Here is a 26,549-nt window from a genome sequence, read left to right as displayed (position 1 = left end):
GCACTGCTTCCCAAAAACTTTATCATCTTATGAGACAGTCACAAGTGCCTGTCCATATACATGCATGTCCAGGCTTAAAAATCCCATACAATATTGGATTTCAGCTTCCACTGTAAACAACCAGAAGGTGTGCATTCCCTAGTGCCATCTAGACACCACCAAAATTTTCCTCCACCAATACTTCTTGAGAAATAGAGTGTAGAAATCTTGGGAGAAAAGCTAATCCTATGTCAGGATTCAAGATATGCAGACAGAAAATTACAAGAGAAGCTTCAATATGACCATTGGTTCTGCCCTGAAATCCAGCCACATCCATGCTTCAGTGTGACCTCTTTTAGTTCAGCTGTGGAATGTGGTACTTCAATTAAAACCTCGTTCTCCTCATCCTAAGGCGTCATTTGAGGAGGATTTGGCAACTGAGAGAGGTGTTGTTTATTCCTCAGCTGCCTGGATGTTATAAACTTCTCCACCAAAATAAACCAACAAAATCAAACAAATTCCCAACTGTGATAAACTATAACAAGTTGCTCAACTTGTGAAATTGTGAGTGAAAAGGAATTAGAACTCCGTTTCACAGCTGATATTTATACCTTCCAGGTAGTGAAGTCAAGGGAGAATTTGAATGAGGAAAAGATGGTGGAGTCCTTGTATCATCTCAACCATTACAAGAAAGATGCTGTTAAGGACGCTGGACCACCATTTCTTTAGACAATTCTAAAGAACTTCCTGTATTGCAGAAAAAGGAAAGTACATAACAATATAACCCACAATTGCCTTAACGAGTGTTGTACTAGCAAACAGTGCCACAGTTACCTAAATATGAAAGCTTTAGTTCAGTCAAGGTATTCCTCAAATCCTACATGTAAGCAGCCTTTTGCAGGTGTTTTACCAGCTAAAATCCCACAGATGTCTCATTCTGTAATTCACTCTGCCATACACTTTGTGTAGAACACCACCTTCGTCTCTGAAAAACGTGCATTGGCAGTTGTCAGAGAACTAAACTGACTCTGTCAAAACAAAGTCTAGGAAGAAATGTAACTCAATACTTGTTTGGGCACCTTTTTCAATTAAAAGGTGCCCAAACCTATTTCTTGCTATTTTTAGGAGTTCTGAATTGCCATTAGTCTGATTTAAGGCACAGTGAACTTGATGGGAATTTCTCTATTAACCCAACATTTTTTATGTGATCCTTCTGGAAAATATCAGCAAAGAAAAAAGACATATATGAAATCATGGTATGTTATTTCATCTTTTAACTATTTCCTACAGCATGCCACGTAAAGCACTTCCAAAACATCTTCCAAATTATGAAAACTCCCAAATTCTTGCAAAATGTCAAGTGTGTTGGATTCCTCCTTGTGTAACTGCAAGTATTCTATTGCTATTTCACAGAGCTACTTTGCTGGAAAATCTCTGTATTTTTACTTCAGTCACTAGAATAAGGCTGTCTACGGCTTTGCAATTTTTAGATTCAGATTTGTTTCAGGTTTTTATTTAGATATTTTGGTATTTATTTAGATATTTTGCAATTCAAAAACCACAAAAAACGAGACCTGTTACAAGGAGTAACATTTCCATTTAATTTGGTTTAAAAATATGCATTTGAAACTTTAGAACATCGGCACCCCTACAGAAATAGTTAACAACACACAGGGATAAAGCTCTTACTTTCATGAATTATCACAAACAAAGGGCTGGATATTTTCAAAGTATAACTTAGCATGTTTCAACTAAGATTTAAATAATCATACTGATTTTACAACATCTAAAAATGTGGCCAGACATTCTTTTGGCTAGTCGATATGCTATTTCAACAGCTTGGTGTTCTATCATTTCCCTCTTGCTTGATACTCAGAGCCATCTTTTCTCTATCAGTGTCACTAATTTGGAAGCACGCAATAGTCAAAACACAGCATAAAGGAGAGCTTTTCTCTCTGCTTGGACTGGTGACGTAGGTATCTTCTTCTGAGAGGCTGTTTATCAAGCCAAGCTATCCTGACTGTTGGATGGCTCAAGTTCACATTGCAGCTGATTTGTCTGCTCAGTATTTCAGTGGGAATGTGAAGCCCACAGCAAGCCTGCCATCCTTCAGCTCCATCTCCTCCCTGCTCAGCAAGCACAGCACGATGACAACACAGTGGCTCCCAGCGCAATGCTCATTGTACAGGCTTTCTCTACCCTTTGCAAAGTCAGTTCAAATTTCATATTTTTCTAGCTCCCTCTTATTTAAGCCCCCTTCTCAATACTTTTGTGCTTCTTGGTGCTTTGGAAGAAGCAGGCCACATCACATCCTCACATGCTTCATACAGGAGAGGCCCAGAGGGCACTCACAACTCAGGTGGGGGAGCTGGCAAGCCTTGGAGGTGGCAACGAAGATCTTTAGAGAAATTCTTATCATCATTCTTATCATCAAACATAACAGCAGACAGCGACCAGAATTTTAAAAGGCACCCAGTGCCAAAGGAACGACCCTCACCTGCTAATGTACTCTTGAAAGTACCTTCAGGCAATCAGTGACATCTTTAAACATTTAAATGCTTTTGATAATCTGGCATCCAACAATTAGATCCCTCCATTGCAGAGTTCTGGAGATGGGAAAAGTGACAACACTATGCACGTGCTGCCAAATGCAACACACAAAACCCTGATGTAATGGTTGACATTTATCTCTCATCCTGAATATCAAGGTATGATCCAGAGAGGCTACACTGTCCATCATTCAGAAATCCAGTCTGGTTCTAGGTACCAGATCATCCCTGCATGCTACAGAAATAGCTGCAATCTATTTATTTTCCGTATGAAGTGAGGGTGTTTGTGAAACTCCAGACATTATTTGCCCAAGGCAAAATTTCCATTCACTTCACGGGTTCAGAAAGTATTGTTCGTTTACTTTAGTATTGTTCGTTTGCTTTATTGTAAGCACTTGTTTCAGTTTCAAAATGCAGCAAATCTAAAAATTAGGAAATACGCCTAGTCAGTCAGATGTCTGGGTATCACCAAAAATCGGGATGGCAGACCATTTGGAATCCCTGTTTTACAGAAAAAATCACTGGCCAGGAAATTGCTTCCTTTAGCAAATGATGCTTGCAATTCAAAGGATCAAGCGAAAAGTAAAACAAAAAAAAAGAAAAAAAAAAAGGAACAAAGCCTAAATAAAAATGATTAGTTCAGATAAGCAAATGGTGAAGCCCCGTAAGAAATCGGTGTTGCTCTTCAGTTTAATTTGATTTTGCTCTCTAAAAAAGAGCACTGGGCTCTTCTCTTACAGAGAGCTAAATACCAGCTATTCCTGAAGCATTAAGAGAATGAGGAAAGGATTCAGGAGAGCTTTCTTCTCTGAACCTCTTTATTTATCTCACTGGGATCAGGTACAACACTGTCATCAGCACTTGCTCAGCTCTGAAGTCCTGGGTGCATTGTGCCCACTGGCATCTCCAGACTCCCAAGGGGGATGACTGTCTGTTGAAGAGCAGTGCCAGCCTCCTCCTATTCCCCCATTCCTGCTGGCACCCTGAGGCAAGCATCTGGGAGTGTACGCTGCCCCTCTCTGAAGCAGGTGCAAAGAATGGTAGTCAGCGTGTTTGCTCCCCATGAGCCTGCTGCAGGCAGACAGAAAAGCCTGGAAATCCCTCCAGTAACCCTCCCGGGGGAGAATGAGAATTTAGCCAAGTGCACTTAAGACCAAAATTGTTGCAGAAAGGAGACAGATACACTTGTAAAAACCCGTCTGTAACATTCCCTCCCATCCTCCTCTTACTGTGGACCGATCTGGATTTCTAAAGAGTATAATTATGTCTTGCACAATGATTATGAGCTTTGGGAGCTCTCAGAGAAAATTTCCTCACTGCACATGTGGCCATTGGCTGACATACCAAACACATATCACTCTATTTTTTTTTTTAACTCTGCATTTTGCTGAGAGAAAGAGGCCAAAGAAAAAGGACAGATACCCAAGCCCAGGCCCAGGTTCTGCAAAAACCTGATGTGTTCTGAAAGCCAAAGGAGAAGAGCTATTAGAATGGCTTTTGTTTCCAAACACTCCTGCTCCTCTACCTACCTTCCCACTATCAACAGCAAGAGATCTAATCTATCTCTACATTAGCAGCAGACCCTATACCAAGGACTACTGACAGATTCTTGATCTACCCCACTTATTTAATGTTTTCCTTTAACAGCCATATTAAATAGATTCTGTCTTCCCTAAGGCAGATGCTTGAAATTCACTGTGAGCCCATGCAGTGACATCAAGGTTTACAATCACTGTCAAGCTACCTGGAAGCTTTAAAAAACCCCACTGACTGACAAAATGCTCGCAGCAAAAATTACTATAATACACTATCCTCCTCTCTGAATGCATCACTGATGGGCTGGACATGAACTTTGTCAATGGGAGATGTCTTTGTACTGAGTACAATTAATGTTTTTATTAAAAAAGTATTTCCTGAATGAGGGAACACACTGTCCTCTCATGTGAAAATGGCACCACTATTTATCACAAATGATACAGCCAGTCACGAATAAAAGAAATTATTTCACCTGCAAGCTGTGAAAATTTCAAGGCATGTAAAAAATAGCATCAGTCAGCTTGCACAGCTGAGGGTAATGGACATCATCTTTTTCCCATCCTAGTCACCATCTTTTCCATTTCCAAAGGGCTTCCAAAGATGAAAATGAACTTGACAATCATTCTGCAAGGCAAACTGATCCTGATTCTTCCAGTCACTTTGTAATTCACTGCAGATGGCAAGAGTGAGATGTTTACTGGCTGGCAGGTAATGAGCCTCGTTGTAGATAATAGTGATGGACGGGCAATCTCGCCTGCTGACAAGGAGGCAACTCAACATGGGCACATGGCATTCATCCATGACTTCATGGAAAAGGATAGCTGTGACAATGTACACAGGTTGTGAACTACCCTCCTCTGTTAATGTCAGCATGCAGCTACACTTAAGCCTTTCCAGTTCACATTTAAGTAGCATAGAATTGATCCTGATGGTCCATGAAAGTAGAACAGTCAGATTTGTGACCTAATGTTTACTCTTCTATAAGAAGGAATTTGATCTGTTTAAACATCTAGATATTCCCTCTTCCCAGGTAATGCCATTCATCACAGCTGTCAGTGCTTCTTTAAAAGAGAAATGACCCTCAGGCGCAGTATAAAACTCTGTGGAAGAACTACACACACCTTTGCCAAAAGAACAAATAGCTCCTTTTTTTTTTCCACTGGGCTTGTATACACTTTGTGAAAGGCCTACACACACTGAATTACAAATCAGTATTTCCATTTCCCCACCCCCATATAAAGCAACTCGTATTAAGACCTACACACTGCCCTGTTTTATTTTTAATCTCAGACATAAGGGTAGTGGATTTGGACAAGCTCAGCCATTTGATGAGATATACTTAAGCAGCTGGTTTCAAGGGAAAATCAGAGTAATTCAGAAATGCAACAGAAGATAACAGAAAAGCTCTAACTCTGTTTCTCCTCTCCCTGTAACTTTAGGAAGTAAAAATAAAATAAAAAACCAAACATACTCTCAACCAAATACCACTGATGTTTTTTGTTTCACCAGAATATATTCCTCCTAAACAAAGTGGGTATAGCTAATATTTAAAATATACATTTTAAAAATGCATTTGTTTACACACATATATGTAAATATACACACATTTAGACATGGATATTGTTATTCTACTGATAGAAACTTGGTCTGAGTTTTCCTCTTCTGAATTGAACATCTTTTACCTCCTTCCCTGGTGAAATCTGATCATTTGTACTGTACCCAGGCTTCAAGACGTGATAAACGATTCCAGTGCAATGCAAGTTTCATCCAAAACCTGTCTCTTCATAGATTCACTACACATATTCTTTCTACTTTAAAGACTCATGTGATCATGGCTTTGATCCCTTCTCCCTCAGCTCTATTAGGGGCACCATCTCTTCAGGGCTTGCAGCTTATAAAGAGACCACCATATTTTGATATGCCTTTGATGTTGTCTTCCAAAGTATCTTTGATTTTTTAGTTCTGTTCAACTCTTTCACCATTAACCTTGATTTCACTTAGGAATTAATAGATCTATAGTTTTATTGGAAGGCTAATTTAGAAATTCTGTTTTCTCTGGCACTGTTTTTCCCCTCTTAGTTGCAAAGGTAGGTGAAACAGTACAAAGAAACTGACCAGTGCTTTAAAAAAGCCAAAAGAAACTACAGATAAGCTAATACTTTCCTTGAGTTTTGAGTTGTTCTTTTCAAGCAAGTTTCTTACTGAATCATTAAGCTGCCAGCAAATGAAGTGGTTCTGCAGGATGATAATGAGCCACACAGACCCTCCACACAGCCACTGGTGACTGAGAGCTGTTACTAATGGATGACTACTCAGTAGGACTGTGGTCTCAGTCCTGTGCTTGACGACTGTCTCCTCCACACAGGACACTTGCATTTCTCCTTCTTTTGACACTCAGAAAAGATGCTGAAACTGTAGAGGCCAAAGGAACCATATAATTTAAAGTAAACTAAACAATAGAGCAGCAAAACACATTCTCAAGAGGAGAAACTGGCATGGTCTTTCAAGTCTCTTTAGTAGGTATTTTCAATTTTTAGATTATGATAGTTGAAATTTATTCCCCCTCCTCAGGCACCACTAACTGTGACTGAAGACTCATTTTTGCTGGTATAAAGAGACAGATGAAGGGTAAAACCAGGTCAGCCATATACCCGTGCACACTCCCCCCACCCCCAGATTTATTTATACACCTAACTATGTTCAGGTGACATTCAGATGCATTTCAGGTTCTTGAAAAAAAAACAGCTTCTGTAGAGGGAGCTTTGTATCTCAATGTGCCTTCCCTTCATTTAAAACTACCCCGCTTTTCCTCCACGACATTGTTTATTCCTTATTTTTCTGAGGAACAACTTAGTGGAATTTATCCTCTCTCCTCAGTGAAATACAATTGCTTCTGCTGAAGACGAACGCACAAAGTGCTTGCAGCAGCTGGCCTGGGCAAACCCATCCTTTGCAGGAACTGCATAGGGCCATCACTGCAGCCTGTTGCCTTTGCTGAGGCACCGCCACACAGTCGAAGGGTTCCTTCCCAAGAGCGCTCCTAACGCTGCCGCAATTCTCGTCCTGGGCTAACACTCTAACACCTCACCCTTGGGACACGCGGAGCTTCCGATAAGGCGCTGCGATGAGAGAATCCAAATGCGGCTCATCAGATCCGTGCCCTCTCCAGCGATCCCTCCTATCGCTCCTCGCACTTGCTGTCTCAAACATCTTTGGCACAGAAGCGCAGGCTGGGCGCTACGTGACCCGTTCGCAGCACTTCTCACCCTCCACCGCTTAAGTGCACAGTCTCACGTCGGAGCAAGAGAGTCCCAGCCCGGGCTCTCCACGTAGCCCCGTGGCCCCGCACAGCTCCGACTGTATCACGCCTTTCCCAGAATCTTAGCCCCGCTGGAAAGCATTCAGCATTGAGAGGACCCATCTTTATGCTGATAACACTAAAATATAAAATAATGCCAACAGCTGGTGCTACAAATGGCTTTTAAAAACGATGTTCATTCACTAAAATTCCTCTTGCTACTTTTGACATGAAACACGCAGTCTCTAATTATTCTGATCAAGACGGTGAAATACAAAAACAAACTTTAATTGTGTTTAACAGATATTTAATCAGGACTCACTGAACTACAGATTAAAGCTGAAATTCATAAACCATAATTACCCAATTGTCGCAAGCTTTTTGGTCCACATTCTGCTTCCGTCTGGGCGTCTGGCACTTTGCCCCGAATTTCTTTTAGTGTCTTCTCAGTTTCATTGCTGTTCATGTTTTCCAGCAGAGATTTAGCACAGATTATAAAATATCTGTTCTTGGCAACTTTATTAGTTGTTTTTTCTTAAAAAGATTTTATCCCACCTATCCCCATTCTGGGGCTGAATGAACAAGCATATATACCCATATATACCATGGGTTATTTCTTGTCATGAGCTGTCCTTCCCAACTGCCAGGGGCATCACCTGTCCTGCTCTGGGCCTGATACCCTGACCGTGGCCCTGTCACCAGAGCATCACCTGGATATTGCTTTGAGTGTGCCATGCAATGTAGCTACCATGAATTACTCCTTCTTTTCTCCAGAGACAGAACTGGGTGCAATACTGTTTCCTGTTCTGGTAGGGGCTTTTTTAATGTGTTTGATGCTCTTTATGTATATTTAAGAAGACATGATAAAAGAAGTACACTTCCCATGGGAAGTAGGGGGTGGTAAGGTACCCATTAACCACCAGTTCCTCAGGGATGTAATTGCATGGGTTCAGACTGCCTCCCAAGCAAGTGACAGATTGTCCTTCAGCATGGACAGAATGATTGTGCCAGAGGAGCTTGGCTGTTGACTGCAGTTTTCTGGGGACCACCACACACCGTGTGCAGGTTATGTGGGTCCCCCTAAGGCAAGGATTCCCTCCCCAGAAAGCATTCTCAGGACCTTGCAAGGGAAGGTTATCTAGCCTTTCAGACACAGGAAAAACAGCTTAACAAACTGTGGGTCAAGGTGGTGAAAAGAACGACACTTCACCTTATCAGAACGGGGAAGGGGATTCCACACACCCAGCCTGCTCTGTTGTGGGGAAACACAGAACTCCTCTCAGCCTTAATGCCTCAGAAATTTGTGCCATGAGACAGGATGGAGGGAGATATGGAAAAGATGACACTGTGGAAGAAGGGATCTCAGCTCTCTGTGAAGGTACAAAAAAGAATGAGCTTGATTATAAACCAGGATGGCCTTCTATGTGTACTTGCTCTTGCTTTTTCTCTTAACAGTCGGAGTGCTCTTGAAGGATTCCTAGTCTGGGTGAAGATGTATGGAACCACACACTAAAGTTCTAGAAGAGGTGCTAGACCTTCATGGACATTCATAAAGCTTAAACAATTTCCTGACAATAAGTAGGAGAATACAGGCTGTACCTTTACCTATTTCTTTGGACCTGTTCTTAGCTAGTGTGCAAAACATACATTTCTTTTTTTTTTCCTCTTTTGCATCTTCCAGAAAATTTCATCATCAAAAATAATATTTCATACATTTATTTCTATCATGGTCCTTATGCCCTATCTTCACTTTCACTTCTTTTGAAGAGCCAGGCAGTGAACCAGTCACATACCCTCTTCATCAGCTCCTCCACAATGAATCCTAAACAAGATGCCTACCACCTTAGCAGTCACTACTGCATGTATATCAAACTGGTTTGTTGTTTGTTTGCTTCTGAAAGCTCCTCTAAGCTTTCATGACTTGACAGTCTCTGCAAGAACCCATATCTCACATTTCACAGCAGTCAGATACCAGCAGGTGAACACGGAGAGACAGGGAGAAGTATGCTATTTCTTTTGTTTCTTTTCGTACAGAAGAGAGATTTGATTCTTTCTGTCAGCCACACAGTCTGAAGTCCAGCCACAGTTCAGTCTTTCCAGCCTGTGCAGAAGTCTGACAAGAACACAGGATGGCTGATGACTTGCCATACATTGCAAGCCTGATTTTTCACAGGCAAATTGGTTTCCAGTTTGGCACCGTTGTTTGTCCAAGGGTTTAAAGCTCCGTATTTACACAGTGATAAAGAAATTGCTATCCAGTGTTAGTGTCATTTTTCATTCAGACTGTTCCTCTGAAAACAGCCTACAGCCTTTGAGATGTAAAATGTATTGTTTTAATGTAGTCAAGGTCCCTGCCTGCAACATTGCTAAATCTATTTAGCAGATTCTTCCTGCTATAATCTGTCCCCAGACCTGAAGAAGCTCAGCGATTTTAAGTGTTTTAAGCTAATGATAATGGTTAGTGCTGAGAACAGATGTACCTGGCTGTGGTGTGATCTATTCTATTAGACTGTTAGGAGCTGTGTATTCATATTGACTTAACATTTTATGTCTATTTTCAAGGTGTGATGGCTGCATGGGGCATAGTCTGGTTTTTTTGCCCTCACATATGATATATTGTCTGTCTGTGCTTTTGATACATGGTGACTGCATGGAAGGATGAAGAACATGTGCCTGTTTGTTCTGATGCTTTCCCAAGATTTTCTAAGTCTATTCTTGCTGTCCACTGGCACAATTATGGGAGGCAATAAGGTTTACCTGTATTCACACTAGACCTGAACCCAGGAAACAGTTGCACAGTTTAGATGTGCATGCAGAGAGTTGGATGACTATGCTACGTATTACAGAAGTTTACTTTCCCTGGTGTGCAGGCATTGTTCATGACTGAATTCCCTGTGACTGGTGGTTGCACTGATAACATGCCAGGTAGAAGCTGTTTTACGATTCTTTTCTATCCACAACACAACAGAGTGTAAAACTCCTCAGTTGTGTCAATAAATGGTGCTTCACTTCCCTTCATCACAATGAAGTGAAATTTCCACTGAGAATGATTTTGCTGATCATGTTGGAGGCTTGGTCTTGCCATTCACAAACATCTGTTATTGCCACCCTCTGGGGACAATGCACTATTTTGGGCTGTGACGTAGAGGAGATTCTGTATCCTAAGATCTCCCCACAGTCTTCCAAAAATTAACCAAACCCTTCCTGCTTACATGGACCCCAATTTTCTGCTAGTGAGGGTTACAGTTCAGCTCTTGCAGCATAAATGCAACCTTAACTGTTCCACATTATCACTGTGCAACAAGAGATCTGTCTACTGAAAATGAATGCAGCCTCCTTGAACAATTCTCATGCCACCTCTTCCCTGTGAGAATCCAGAAAGCAGACACAAAAGGAAACCCACGGGGGGCTCTGGCAGAGGCACCATCTCCACACTGACTAAATGAATGGGGCTTTTAAAGGAAGATCCAAGTTAAAAATCCAAAACCATTTAAACAACCCTAATCATGGACAGGTTGAGAGATACGCAAGCACATGACAAGACACAAGATCTCAAGAGACATTTAAATTACTATCCTGATCTGGAAGGATTAATTGAAGATGCCAAAGTGCAGCTCTGGACCAGCATACCACCAGTTCAAGCTCAGAACAATACTATGAGCAGTTCTTGTGCTACAGGGCAGTGCAGTGATATGCTGCAGTGCTAGAAACAAGAGGTTAAAAGGTTAAATTCAGAAGCCTAATTTTCTCTGATAGTTTGGCCAACTTGACTAAAGCAGAGTCCAACTAAATGACAAGCACTATAAGCTCAATTCTATAGCTTCATGTCTCTCAATCAAAGAATGACAGCAGTATCAAAAATTTAATTTCCATTTCAGTACAAGGACCAGTTACTTATATGTAACTGATATACATTCTCTCCAATCCCTAAACCATGTTCTGGGCTCTTTGTTTCTTTGTAAATAGGAATGCATTCTTATTAAAATATTACAAGCTAAATAGCTAGGACATTGCTTCATAAAGCAGGCAACTTTACTATGAAAAGAAAGAATATAATCTAATTCTGACCTTTAAGGTTCTGCCTATACATTAATTTCTCATTTTTCCTCATTACCCCATTTCCCTCTGATGGCCATGTATCACAGGAGTCAATTTGCCCCTGCATAGCCCCTCAGAACATGTTCTATGAACACCTTCCCTTTTCCCAAACCCCTCTTTCCCCTGACAGGACTTTATACAGATGAATAGGGAGAAAAGGCCTAGCATCTGACATTTAATAAGAATCTCAAAGAGAATACACACAAAGTGCTTTAAGGTTTTCTCTCTGGTACTCAAAAGGAGGTGGATGCTGATTCCTTAATTAAAAAAAACCCAAAAACCAAATCACCTTAAGTGGCAGTAATCTGGGATCCTACACACTGGGACATGACACTGTACCAGCTATGCTTGGCTCACATTTTTAAGGCATGTTTCTCAGCTATGATGTTAAGAAATTTCTATGGCTTAGGCTTTAAGTGCAAATTGCTGTTGACAGAATTTAAACTGAAGTTCACGATGCCAAATACCATATGAGAGGTTCTAAAAATGCCTCCTTACCTTACACCACTCAAATGATCCTGCTCATCTCCCGTTTGTTTCTTATATGCACGTGTCACCTGGGTGTATTGGACAGTGGGTCTTTGCAAGAGGCAGCCTGGACTCAGCCAACAGCTCCTTTTAAACTACAAGCAATAATAGGGACTAGAAGCATCACCTAGAAACGGCAAAACTCATGACCACAACCTCTCTGGCAAAGAGAACAGCCCTGCAGGACCACCCCAGGCAAGGGGTGGCACGTGGGCATTTTGGGTGGACCAGCAGCTAAAGGGACATGTGGGGACAGCGCCAGTGGAGCGAGGAGTTGGGGAGTGCTGCTGAACTACAAGGGGCCTCAAGGCAAAATCAAAAGACACAGAGAGACACCTTTTTACACCTCCCAGCAGTGCAAGGCAGTGATTTCACCTGCACACACAGGCAAAGGACTGAATTTCTTCTCCTCACAAGGACCACAGCTCACAGAGGAGGAGCGATGAGCATGAGGTGCAACAAGGGCAACGGAAGAGACAGGAAACAGACAGCTATTTTCTACCCCAAAGTCTAACACGAGAGGGAAAATACTCAGCTTCTTTAAACATCATTACACATGAGCTCTCTCCAGCGGGCAGTGAGGCCAGAGCTCCTCACACACTGACAGGGGAAGTGGCAAAGCTGGCACTGCAGCTAGTGAGCCAGGACCTGGTCACAAACAACACATTGTGCTGTGTGGCAGGGAAGGTGATCCATGGCTTGCAAGGTACCTGAACATCTGCCTTTCCCCACTTTGGGAAGCAATTGTGCCAATTACCACCGGCGGCAACTTGTGGACCAGAACTAAACCAAAGCCGACTGACTCCACGACAGGGGAGGGACCAGGGGGAAGATGGTGCCACACCCACAGTGTAGGATGTGCTATTCTGTTGAGCAAATAGGAATTGCTCATGTAACCAAAAAGGAAAGATGTGAAAATGTCAAAAGCCTTTTCTGACATGAGGGAGAAAGGAAAGCATTCATTAATTTTTTCTAATAACACTCTTTATTCTTGTACCAAACTTTATAAACTGACCAGAGTTCACCTGTAATCTGTTTGTCAACCCAACACTCTGAAGAAACTTTTTATAAGGGAGGAGAAAATCCCAAATTATTAAAAATAACCCTAGGCTGTGCTTTCAGGTTTTGGTTTGAATCCAGTACCCACAAGAGAAACCTTTCAACAGAAGGCACCAAGGAATTCTCATGGAATAGCTACAAGATAAGGACACACATTTCCAGTAAAAGCTGGCCTTTCTTTCCCATCCTCCCAATCTCCTTATTCCCAAAAGATACCAAGAAAATACAAGATTGCCGGGATTTCTATAAGAAGATTTGGCAGATTTTTCATATTTGTTTAGACTGTAAGATACAATTTGAATTTGGGTCTTGCCTCTCTGTCTCTGAGAAGAAGAATGAGTTATTTGTTCTCTGAGTATTTGTTATTAGTGAATCAGACATGGATAAGGTATATTATTACAACCACGTTTGTTAGGTATGATTTACATTGTTTGCTGCATATCATCTCAGGCTGTCTTTAATTTTGTTATACTTTAGGGGTTTTTTGTTTGGGTTTATGCATTTAGTCACAGTTGGTTGTGTTTTGAACTTTGAAAAAAATTAATACAAAGGAAATTAAAAAAAGAAAAAGAAAATATTTTCAAAATGATGTGGAAATCAAATCTATCCCTGAGTAATTTGATTTGTAGGAAATGGAGAGCAAAGCATTACAAAGCATTACAAACAGAATGCCTTGAAGTGCATCATAATTACTTACATGTGCAAATACATTGTCTAGGTTTAGGAATTCAGCTAATAATAGTCATAATAATTCTATGCCCTTACACCAGGTCTTTCAGCCAAGCTTCTCCAGGTTTGTGTAAGCAATCATTAACTAATGCCTGGCTACCCATGAGGACTCTGTTGCACTTATGGATGGAAAAATTGGGGCAAAATCTCTCCAGGATCAAGGACAAACTGCAAGTTGCTCTACAAGTGGGAGACAAATGCAGAGGATTGCCTTCTAACTACAAGTGGATCAGAGATGCAGGAGTTTCTAGCTGATCTGACATTACTATAGCTTTGTGGCTCTCTAAGAATGAAGGAGTGTAACAAATGTACATCTTACACCTCCTGTTCCACAAAGTCTGAGGCTGAAAATTGACATAAATCAGATCCATGTTCCATCCTTGGTGAACGCTGGTATATACAAAAACCTACCGATGTTTTGTATCAAAGCACAAAGATTAACAAATTTGCCTTGTTTGGAACTGTTTACCAGTGCAAATAGTTTTCATCTGATGCTCCACAAATGTTTTTCAGACCAGGCATCCTTTGTGGAAATCTGGATTGAATGTGGAAGAAATCTGGAAAAGGGTAGCCTAAAATGTTCAATTGTTACAGAGAGTCTCAAACACCAATTTCATGCTTGTAGACTATTCCCACATTGATCTCTTAAGTTTTAAGAGATCTGAAACTCTCAACAAAAATCTGAGCATGCCATATTACCCAAAAGTTTTTCCACAATTCCAGGCTGTAAAGAAAGGCTGGATTTTACACTTTTCTGCTGTTTAATTCCATTCCACTTCCTACATGCACTCCCACATTGCTCTCTCTCACAACTCATGAGAGGAACCCACGGTTTTTCTGCAGCCCAGGCCCTTAACACTCCACCCTTATTTTACAAGAATATATGTTTTCATGCTTTTCTAGGTGACCAAAATCCTAGAATGCCAAATATTTCTGCTGCTTCATTTAGTCATGCAATAATTTAAATGCTTTGAACTAGTACTTGCTGAAATAGCAATAAGTTACTGACCCACACAGACACTCAAGTGCCTGTTTGAAGGGTTTGACATTCACACATCCCATTTTCTCTTAGCATGCATTTCTGCGCTCCCTGTAGCTGCCACAAGAAAGTGTGTCTCTGTACATTTTTATTACCTGTTATACTTTACACTAATAAAAACACTGGATATTATTTATTTGTCTGGCTGACTGACAAAGCCAGGCATCAAAGCATCATTCCAGTGTCACATACTTCAACGCTCTAATCTTTCAGAACTTGTAAAGCAATCTCTTACGGCGCTTTGTGGGCTGTGAGATCACCCTGACAAACTGTGATAATGTTGGCAATCTCCAAATGGGTGTTCATTTGCAATCTTACTACAGAGGAATTGCTATGTTTCCAAATTTGAGGGCTTGACATAATCTGTCTTCACAAAGCTATCAGGGTCTGTCATAAGGCTTTCTGTGACCCAGGGATTTTATGGGGTCAATATCCATCCCCAGTGAAACCTCACTGCAAGCAGTGGAATTACCTAGAGTATGACTTTCTCTATCTATTTGCTTTCTTTCCCTTTATTTAAAATACCCCTCCTTTGTATTATATTTTTTGAAGTGCAAACAGCACCTACTAATAACATCAGAGCCAGGCAGGGGAGACTGCTCCTCCAAATCATGGCCAGTTTCTTACAGTTCATGCCAAACCCTCTGCTCCCCTCATCACACTGAGCGACTGAGAAACAATGCAAATGTCAGGTCAAGCTACAGAGCTATTGCCATCATCTCTTCCCTTCCGTATGCTCCCAGCACTGGCAGTCTCTGGGCTGCAGTCCACAGGATATCCACAATTATGGCCCAGATTGAGGGAGGGGTAGAAAAACGATGGTACTCTGCCAATTATGTCAGAACCTAAACTTGATCCATTTTAAAACTGAAGCTGGGGACTGTGGGATAGCACTGCGCTTGCTATAATTTGTGTAAGGAAAAGAAAATAATTTAGCATCTCAAAAAAAAAGGAAAAAGTCAGAGTTAGAGCAGACCTAATAAATGTTTTACATTTGCCTCTGAACCTTATCTTTAAGTAAAGGCAATGCTATCCGGACATAGAAAGAAGATTTTAAAAATGCCGTAAGACTGTTGAACACCTCCAGAAAAAACGAGACAGGGAGTGTCAGGCTCACCATATTCATGAGGGCCACACAACTGCTAGTGAAGTAATTCTGTTTTGAAATTACTTAGGATTCCTTTAGAAAAGCTGGGAACACAGGATGGAAATAGAAAACTAAAAAAAGTGCATCCAGTGTTTCAAAATACGCTCCCTGCACAACACCCTTTCCCTGCTATCATCTCCTGAGGCAAATTTCCCAGGCAGTTCCTCACACTTTCTGAAAGATGCTCCCCAAATCCTGCTGAGGGAGGGGGCGAGCAGCTGGAACCTGGCCATGGTGGGGTCAGGAAGCCCAAGCCAGGCAGAGGCACTAGAGCACAAGCTGAGATTTACACACTGGCTTAGATACTCTGCTGTATTTATGTTGGGATGTGTTTACTATGGTTTTATGAACAAAGTTCTCTTCCTTGGATTATTCCACCTAATCAAAACAAAAGCAGCTAAAGATGCACCATACTTTGGTTTATCTCCATTTAAGCTATTTTCTGCATTTCACTCTCTGTGAAAAGGAAAGTCAGTGTCACTATCCAACCTCAGGAATAAGGACCGAGCTGCAATGCTACTGGGACACCTTGGAATCCAAATAAATTCCAAACTTCTATTTTGGCTGAATTTACACTAAACTTCCTCCTGCTCTCCAAACGCCTACTGCTTTTACCAGGAGCAGCAATTATCCCTCGTGTCTCCTTAATCTTTCAGAAAAGAATGCACAGCCCTGGAAGCCCAAGGTAAATGTTTTCATGTGTGCACTACCTTGCTGAAGTCAGTAGGTTGCATGGATATGAAAAAAAAGGCTGTAAAGTACGAGGATCCACGGGCTTCAAAAGGTTAAGCAGCTTCACCAAACACTGCAGTTGGGACAGTCCTGAACAGAGCAATGCAACTGGTATGTGCTTTTCCTTCCTAAAAATTCTTTCTTGAGGGTGAATGGTTTTTTTTACAGTAAGTGGAAAACTGTTGACTTGTATACTAGTTATTATTTGACTCTTTTCTACAAAAAAAGCTATTTTTAAGGACAAAAAAGTCAAAGCAAAGAGCCCTACCTCTCTGCTAGTGCCATTTCAGAAGGTTTTTGCTAGTCACAGCTGAATTACAGCAATGTTTCTCCTTTATAAATTCCATGTTTTTTTTTATTTTCAACACTGACAACCAAGTTTTCCGAAAAATAAAGGAAACAGACTGTCACTGGTAGATCAGTATTTATAGATGGAAAAAACACAGAAACATTTTAAATTTACCCTAAACAAGGGGGCTTATAGCATGACAGCAACTTCTAATGTAATTAATTTGTCTTATAAATTGCATTCCTGGGGATATCCCTAAAAATTAATTAGGATAGAGAGGGAAGGAAAACAAATTGAAAACTTCTGAAAACTCCAGGAAACAATAAGTTTTAAACACAGCAGTGTCAAAAATCTCACTATAAAATTCTTCCCACTACTTCCCCTATTCTTTCCAGGAGACCAAGATCCTCGGATTGAGAATCATTCTGGCCCACCAAGGTCAAGGAAACCATATACATTCAAATACAGAACATTTCTGAAATTGAAGATTTTGCAATCAACTCTGCCTTTCCGAACTGCAGAGTCCCTGGAAGAATTCTGAAATATAATTTACTAAAGACATTCATTGTGCTAGTGTGGCTTTGAACACAAAGCTACAGTCACAAGATGTGGACATGGTACATTCATCACACCACAGAGAAAAGCAAAGGGGAGGAAGGCAGAAGAAAACAATAAGAATTTTAGGGAAATTTTAATATTGGCCAAATTCATCCTCAAATCAAAACTCTGAAGTTTTGCCTGTTCATTAGTTTCTCTACAGTTCAGGCAAAAAGGAATTTGGTCATGTACTTTTTCTGTAGTGCCCTGTCTTCACTTTGAGCAAGAAACAGCGCTTGGGTTTTTCACTCCTCTCAACACAGTCCATGGAATTGGAAGTGCTGGTACACATATAGAAAATCCACAACATTTTCTGATTCCAGTTGTAACATAAATTAAGTTTTGTACTTCCTGATGCCCCGATGCCTGTGCCACCTTCTAGGACTAAGGGAAGAATCAAAAGACAACAAAATGCAGGGAAGTAACTGAGTTGATAGTGCTTTATCACTGAAACTTTAACAGAATGCACTAATGTATAACTCCACAGTACAGACTTCACCTGGATCATGTGAGGGCATGAGCTGCCATTTCTGCCAGCCCTTATATGTGTTAATGCTAGCAGCAAGGAACAAAAGGTATCAGATAAGGCACAGAGCTTGCTGCTAGAAGTCAACACATCAAAATATATTTTTAAAACTGCATCAGAGAATTTATAATGGATCCGTGCTTTGCATTTTGAGGTGACAGAGTTCTCGATCTGGTAGAAAGTTCCCAAAGCTCAATTTACTACATTGTCAAAATATAGCCTGAGGGGACAATCTGACTTACAGCATCTTTATGACTGGTGATGAAAGAACCTCGCTTGGCTTTTAGATCCCAAGTTTGGCTCAAGACAGTGCAGTAGAGAACAGAACATCTTCTATTTTATGCTGGGTGTTCACAGTGTTCCTCTTCAGCACAAAATTAGGTTTTACTCTATAGAATTTTCACACAGCTCGCTGATGGGTTAGAATTCACACCTTCAGATTTTGGGGATATACTTCACACCCTGCATTGTTACTGCTACTAAAGATACAGATTACACTGTCCTCATGTCATTGTAGCATCTGTAAAGGAAATCTTTAGAAAATTCAGGGGAAAACTGCATCTTTTACAAGGCCACAGCATGTCTTATTCAGCCTTGGAGAGACTTCAGAGCACAGTAACCGCATTAATTGGACATTATACGGACAGCCAAGTAAAGCTCAGTTACTGTGCAGATTTTACTGCTCTTTGTCATGCTGCTTCAAAACACATTTCATGTTTTAACCAGTCATATATACATATGAAAGCATTTCGCAACACTGGACAATGCTACAGATCCACAGGAAATAATTGTTTCACAAACATGAGGCAATCTGCACAAATATAAATAGCGCGGCCCAAATCTGTTCTGCATTATGGTTGTGCAAACCCATGAAAGTCAGCTAGTACCACTAACAGAACAGGACACATAAGAGCATGTAAAAGTATAAAATATGGCTCTCCTGTTCAGCTGTTCATGGTCCAAACCCTGCCAGCCTGCCAGCGCTTATATTCTACTAGTTTACCAGCATGGCTTTACAGGAAATAAGAAAAATTATGGGATTTCTAGTTCTCTCATGCACTGGAGGACACAAGTCCAAGAACATATGGGCTTAAATGTGTCAGCATCCTACATCACTCTTGTTTGAAGAATGTTATTAATTTTTGTGGGTGGAGTCCAAAATTGTAATGCCATATTAACACACAGTGGCTGTTTCTGTAATGCGTATGTCACAGGGAGCATATGTGTAGCAGTTCAAGGATAACATTTTAACTTGATTTCAAGTGGTTTTCTGAATTGTAATACCCTCAAAAGATGAAGCACTGATGCTGCCGGCAGGGTATTTCACAACTTTTGTCTTCACAGTTTCATCCGGTCACCTCAGTTCTGACCTCTAGGATATCATGCTATTGCAGATCTGGACTCCACACAAAGCTGTTTCAACAAATCTCATTTTTCTCTCTAATACACAGCATGTGACTTCAGGATTGGTATTTTCAATGCTGAACTGACTTGTACGAGCGATGCATGTTACTCCAGGCAAAAAGCAAGACTAATAGCGGAAGATTCTTTGCCATGCTAACTCTAACTGAATTTCAATCCCAATCTTCTCCAATGAATTAGCCTCTTTACCAAACTCGCAGGTACAGACAGATACTGTGGGAATCAGCCATGTAACTGTTCCAACTGGATACAGTGAGGAAAGTATTGCCAAAGGCTTTTCGGCTGCAACTCAACAGGTGGTTTGGCACAAAGATTTCTACCTGTTTGTGGTTTTCATCTCTGGTTTCAAGACAGAAAATGAGATTATACCTTTCAATGCTGCATCTCAAGCAGGCTGTACGCAGAGCAAGGTTTCATTCCAACACAATCTCTCTCTCTCTAAGTTGAGGAAAACTGCCAACCACTGCTGCTCTTGACATCAACACGCGATGCAGATGTCAGGAAAGGGAAAAGAGAAGGGAGAGAAGAAAAAAGGAAAATAAAACTGTAAGTTTTATGTAAACAAGAAACTGTACTTAATGACTACATCTAAAGAAAACAAAATAAAAAGTACTGGCTTTAGTATAAGGAAACAAATAAACAAAACCTTGGAACAGCTTAATCTAAGAGGTTGTGTCTTTTTTGGGGTTTTCTTTTGGTTCCTTTGTTTGTTTGTTTGTTTGTTTGTTTGTTTGGGTTTTTTAGTTTATTAGAATTTTTGTTTACATTTAGTTCCAGGAGATAAAATACATTTACGTGATAAAGGGACAATATAAAAGAAACAAATCTATCATAGCATCGAAACTAACTAGTCCATTACTCAGAGAAGAGTCTAAACACCTTTAACAAACACTCTGAAAAGCAGCAGAAGCACTCATAGCATATGTTCTTGCCTGCAAATAGCCCAGAGTGCAAGAGGTGGGTTTCATTTTCAGTTCTTAAAGCCTTCTGCATAGGCCTAACTCTGCCTTTGTTGAAGGTAGTGTTAACACACATTGAATGCAGAAAGAACCAAATGTGGGTAACTGCATATTTCAAAAAATCACACCCAATATGTTCAAGTGATGCCATCGTTTCCTGAGGACAAGAGTAGGCTATGGAATACTACAAATAATAGAGAGCAGGAGTCTAAAGCAAGCTTCCCAGAACCAAGAAAGCGTATTTCAATACTTTTTCCCAGATAATTGGGAATGAGCATCTTCAAAATAATAGTCAAGAGCAGGTAAAGATTGCCAGGAGATGCTTACTGTGACAGAAGTCTCAGTGCCTTTTCATAAAATAAGAGTTCTTCAAAGCAATTCTCAACAACCATTAAGAGAACAGTCAGTGAATCTATGCCTTTTGGATTAAAGCAAGAAAAGAAAGAAAATTAAAGTGCTTCTCCACAGACAAAGACATAATGAGAATGACTTTGATACATCAGCATTTGAGCCATCAAAATGGGCCCACATTCACTAACACACAGAAAAGTAGAATGACCAGTGAAAACTTTGCTTTGCCCCAATAAAACCATTTCAGGAAGTTGTATGTCCTAATATGTCTATGAAAGATGAGAACCTCATAATAAAACTGTATTAAATCATCTATACTAAGAAAGACTAAGCTGAAGAGAAAATGGAACTATCTTATTGTGATGATACAATCACTTGAGGGAAAAAGACCCCAAAATGTTCTGTTCTTGAGTTGGAAGAATCCTTGAAGTGGGTCTTTTTTGCTCATGAGAAGGGCTTTCCACAAAAATACCTCTCAGATAACCAAACCAGAAATTTTTCTTCAACTACCTGGAAAAAGGAGGGGGGGGGAAAAAGAGTAATGAGTCTTTCAGAACCAGCGGTTGGCAAATACTTATTTGATTTTTCTTGGGTAAAACAGCTATTCTCCAAAAAAATTTTCATTTCAAGAAATAGCATTTCCACTGAAAGATCAGTCTGATGGAAAAATGCCGGGCCACGGCTACGAAGGACAAGACCATTGGCTTCAGCCAGGGGGAGGTGAATGCCAAGGCCAGTGGGCTGGGTCTGCCACAGTCCTCTTGCAGAATCACGGGCAGAACGCCTCCATTTGCTGCGAAGTTTGCTCTGCTCCAGGTTTTTGCCCACGCAGGAGCCTCCCCTCTTCAGGGCAGGAACCGTCTCTCACTGCATGCTGTGCACAGCCTACTGCAACACGTGTGCTCGATGACTTTTAGCACTACAGCAGCAACAGTGCCTTTTCCTCCTACAGCAGCTACTCCCCAATATCAAGATGAGGAGGAAAATGTGACCTACGGCTGCAACACCCTGCTAATCAAACACTATTGTATAGTGTGGGGATGTGCGGGGATGCCTTTTCACCGCAGAACTAATCAGGGTTTATACACACAAAATCAGGAAACTATATAGTTCAGTCTTGTGATCCGTGCTCCAAGCTGCCAGAAATAAGGCAGGAAAGAGGGGTGGGGAAGGGGGAGTGAGGGGGAAGCATCTCCTGTGTTCATAATGAAAGAAGAGAGATGACTGGACTGAGAGCTGATGAGGTTACAAGGCAACAGCAGTGCCATGAGTTGTTTGGGCTTAAAGCCAGATGTCTTGTATTTCCTTTGATTGTTTCTAAATAATTAATGGTATTAATTTCATCATGTGACCCACCCACCCCCCTTTTAGTATTTGGCTCTGTGTACTAACACTAAATATAAAGAAGGAAAATGGCACTGTCTATAGCATACTGCATGCTGATGCTGTGTGTTTGGACTGCAGCAACAGCTGATACTCATATCCCTAGGATTCTATATTCCACAGCACTCACACAGTGTTTGCACGAAGGAGATGGAGTAGTATCCTTCATTCTCCATCCATAAACCAACTCAACTATGGCATATGGACACTGCATGTTTGAAGTAGTAAAAGAGAGGGTACATCGCTCCCTCTCCGCCCACACTAAGATGAACCTGCCACTACTATTTCACGTAACGCTTTCTGGCAAGCTCCCAGTTTTCAGTCATGCTGGTTTGCTTGAAAGAAACACTCAGAGGAGACTCTGCTTGTCTTGCTGTTCGAACAAACAAAATAATCACGCATCTTGAGTTAATGGCCCAAAGCTTAATGAAGATCATAGAAAAGAGGCTGCTTGTGAAGGGAGCATTCCCTTCTGACTTAGCCACATAAGCCACTGCTGTTGGCAAAAGGAAATGGATTATGAGGAAAATGAGTAGCCCTGAGCTCTGGTCTAGACAAACCTTTGCTTGGTACTGTAGCAGTAAGTGCACAAAGAGAACAGCAACAACCAGAATTAAAAATTTCACTTCTCCACAATTTTGCACCCTAGGCCACTGGCAGTGACATCAGAAGAACCTGTGTTCCTTTTTCATGGGAATGTTAGGGTTGAGTGCTAGGACCACTGGAATCTAACAGTGGAGTTCCTGAACAAAGAAAGACTAGTAGAGGCAGATCCCTATATGCATGATTCCATGATATGTACTCAGGAGAAATGCCTGCCCACCCTGCTGTATATTGCAGCCTACTTTCAGCTCCCCATGTCAACTCTCCAGCCCCACCCATCTTATCTACTTTTTTCCCTACCACATTCTCACTTATCTAGAATCCCATGGTATCTACCATAGAATCATAATCATAGAATCGTCTAAATTAGAAGGGACCCTTAAAGGTTCTCTAGTCCAACCCTTCTAAAATGAGCAGGGACCCCTCTCTTCAACCAGATCAGCTTGCTCAGAACTCCATCCAATCTGACCTTGAATACTTCCAGAGATGGGGCACCCACCACCTCTCTTGACAACCCCATTCAGTGCTTTATTCACCATCAGATATTCACCATCAGCCATATATTAAATGGGGCAGCTGGAGGTAGTGGAGAAAGAAATCTGACAGCTTGGAGCAGACCCTTGTTTTGTCCAGTAATGCCCCAGACTTCTGAAGGTAAGGACTAAGTAATATGAGGCCCCCACAGATGTCAAAAGAAGGTTCCAAAGTCTGCATAAAGCCAACCTCATCAAAGCATACTTGTGGGGAGTCAGAGAGGGCTTGGTCAAGTCTCATTTCTTAGATTTTACCCATGGTTCCCTAGTTGGGTGTCATTCTGCAGCTGAACTATCAGACCAAGACTGGTGCATTGTACAGTGACAACTCCTTAGTCAAGGGGAAGTGAAACTTGAAGAATTCTCCACTAGAAAACCTAATCCTAATCTTCAGGAACTTCACCCTGAGATTAGGTCAGCTGGTTATAGTGCTAGTAATACCTAGATTGTGGGTTTAATCCCTTTGTGGGCTGTTCACTTAAGAGTTGGACTCGATGATCCTTGTGGGCCCCTCCCAACTCAGAAAATTCTGTAACTTCTGTAAATTTTGACTTGGCAGTCAAGGCCTAGCAATCCTAAAGCATATTCCTTCCCCACACACCCACTACAGGTTCATAGGAAGAAGTCAGTCTCGTTACACGAAGGTGACATGAGAAGTACACCTGAGCCCTTCAGCTGGGACTGGAGCAGCGCCAAAACCAGCACTGGCCCTGCACACTGCAGAGAAATCACCTGGAGGGAGCATCACCACTGCCAAATCACAGCATGAGGCACTGCAGACAGGGTGGCAGAGTGCCCTCGGTGCCAGAGCTCAGGCTGCACTGCAAGAAAAAACCAGGATGAATACCACCCTGGCTGTTCTGGGAAGAAAACATCTCACCCTCTACTATTCTCTAACGTGGTTATAAGGCTGAATAAATGTATGGGATTATTGCTCATGGACGCATGCAAACAGAGAAAACACCAAACCAGATCAGTCAAAAGAAGATGAGGAAGAGTAACATACAGACAAACTTCGAGTGACTCCTTCAGCTCCTACCAGCTCCCTACAGTAGAGTGGCAAAACTCGCACAAGCAAAAGGCACATCAGGAATACCTGATGCCAGAATCCTCCTCCTTGGAAGCCATTCACAGAAAAGGGGCTCTGCGGCTTTGAACTGGGACAGAGCAAACTGCTTCTAGACAGGAATGATCACAGAAATGACTACACTGCTTGCAAGGTAGAAACACTGCAAATAGACAAAAATACAGCTGAACAGTCACAGCACTTTATGAGCAGCCCCTGTACCTAAGTGCTTGGTTTTCAGGATTTCGGGAGGTTACGGTAGAGTGAGAAAACAGCATTTTTCCTATGGTGTCAAGGATCTCTGAAAGTGTCTGCATGTCAGCCTCAGCTGAGAACGTATCCTTTGTTCCTTCTTCTGCATTATTTCCCTTTAATGATAGCTTTGCAGTGAATCCCATTTGTGAGTTGCTCAAATAAATGCAAATTTTATCTTGTAAGCAATACCCTCCAAAATATAACTACCACTGAAAATAAAAATCTGAAGAGCTAAAAGGCACTGGGTCTTCCCTAGTGCCCCCATCTCCCCAGTGCACTTGACTACTTGCTATTATTATATATGGAGTACCAGGCAGGGTACTTGCTATTATAAATATGTACTGTATTGAAATATATAGCCCAAGTCCCCAGAGCCCAACATTCTAATTAGAACTACAGTTGTGCAAATAGCTGATTTATTTGGCTAGCTGACCAAACTGAGAACATGGAAAGGAGAAAAAAACCCAAACAAAAATCACCTATGTGTTTAATGAAATGGGTTAGGTTTTTTGTTTGTGTTCAATATATTTTGATTAAAATTGACTAAGTCTCAAAACAAAACCAGAAACCTTGTTTAGAAATATCAAAACAAAACCAGAAACCTTGTTTAGAAATATCAAAACAAAATCTTCTGGCTTTCCAAAACTTTTTATTTTCTTCTTAGTTTATTTTTTTTTCCCTTGCATAATTTTGGCTAACCCATATCTGAGGTGAGCAGCTTTCAGCAAATAAAATTTTAATTCAACAGTTTTACACAGATTTAAATCTAAGGGCTGAATTGTGAGTCAACCAGCTCTTGACTTAATGAAAGAATAGGGAAGCAGGGGATCTGCATTCCTTTCTTGATTCAGCTCCCATCTTTGCACCCAAGGTGAGTTATTATTTGATTTCTTTATGGTGGTCTCTCTGTCCACAGTTTGTCTCTGCAGTCTCTGAGCTTGTTGGGGTTACAAGCACCTCCTACAGCAGGTCTGTGCAGCGCCTAAAACAATGATGAGACTGCTCATCTCAACTGGGGCCTACATGATTTACTAAAATATAAATAACTCAACTGCAGTCAAATCTCTTTTTAATGCCAATAGTTGCACTCGCATATATTTAGCAGCCCATCATGGGAACATCACTTTCTTTTTTAATTAATTACTTATTAATAGATGTAAAATATGAACGGACAGCAAGCCTGGGTTTTTCTTGCTTCATCAATTTCAGCACTCAAAGAAAGCATCTCGTTTACAGCTACCAGGAACCAACAGGGACACGTAATGAACGAAGCCTGAAACCCAAGATCCCCTCAGCACTTTTGTACACCCATTGTTTGGGGACAAATCCTCTCTTTCCTCCAGGGAAGGAAGACTAGTTGGATTGAAAGAGCTTGAAAAAGTGGAAAGCCTCACAGGCAACCTTCAAATTCCCTGTGCAGGGCTTTAGGCACACAATTGTCACCAGCAGGAATGGGAAATGCAAGTTCGGTATCTGCAGAGGGGGAAACAGCCGTGGGACTGCAGGGAAGAGGCGTGCCTGCCTCTCTTTTGAGGACCTCATGCATCCCACAAGCCAGATTACCTACTGGAAAGACAACTGGAGCCTGTTGGAAAAGAACCACCACAGAAACAGAAAGGACTGCGATACTATGAACTCCTCAACTTCCACGTAGAGCACTTGGGGCTGGGGGTGGGGACACGCTTCTCAGAGCACACATGGCTGTCACTGACAATAAAGTCAGTCACGTTTTTGAAACACTGGGGACAGAATTCAAATGTGCCCCATTATGCCTTGAGATGTACTCCCAGGGCACAAAAGGTGCGTGGGTTACGCTAAGCCCGCGCGTTCCTCTGCTGAGACTGTGAAAGGCAGCGCAGAGCACACGCTGA

The 26,549-nt window shown here is 41.4% G+C and overlaps 1 protein-coding gene across 4 annotated transcripts in view; it reads right to left on the bottom strand.

Annotated features, from left to right (window-relative positions):
* The window catches only part of ZBTB20 (zinc finger and BTB domain containing 20), a 473,573-nt gene that overhangs the window by 139,718 nt on the left and 307,306 nt on the right, over nt 1–26,549 (bottom strand). For all 4 annotated transcript variants that reach the window (XR_014616920.1, XM_084225372.1, XM_084225373.1 and 1 more), the window contains one exon: nt 19,898–19,994. The gene's annotated coding sequence lies outside the window, so the exon portion shown is untranslated. The remainder of the gene's footprint in view (nt 1–19,897; nt 19,995–26,549) is intronic.

This window comes from Fringilla coelebs (assembly GCF_963513975.1).
Source record: "Fringilla coelebs genome assembly, chromosome: 2".
NCBI lineage: Eukaryota > Metazoa > Chordata > Aves > Passeriformes > Fringillidae > Fringilla > Fringilla coelebs.
Note: the sequence above shows the minus strand (reverse complement) of the source record. Positions and strands in the feature narration are given on the sequence as shown.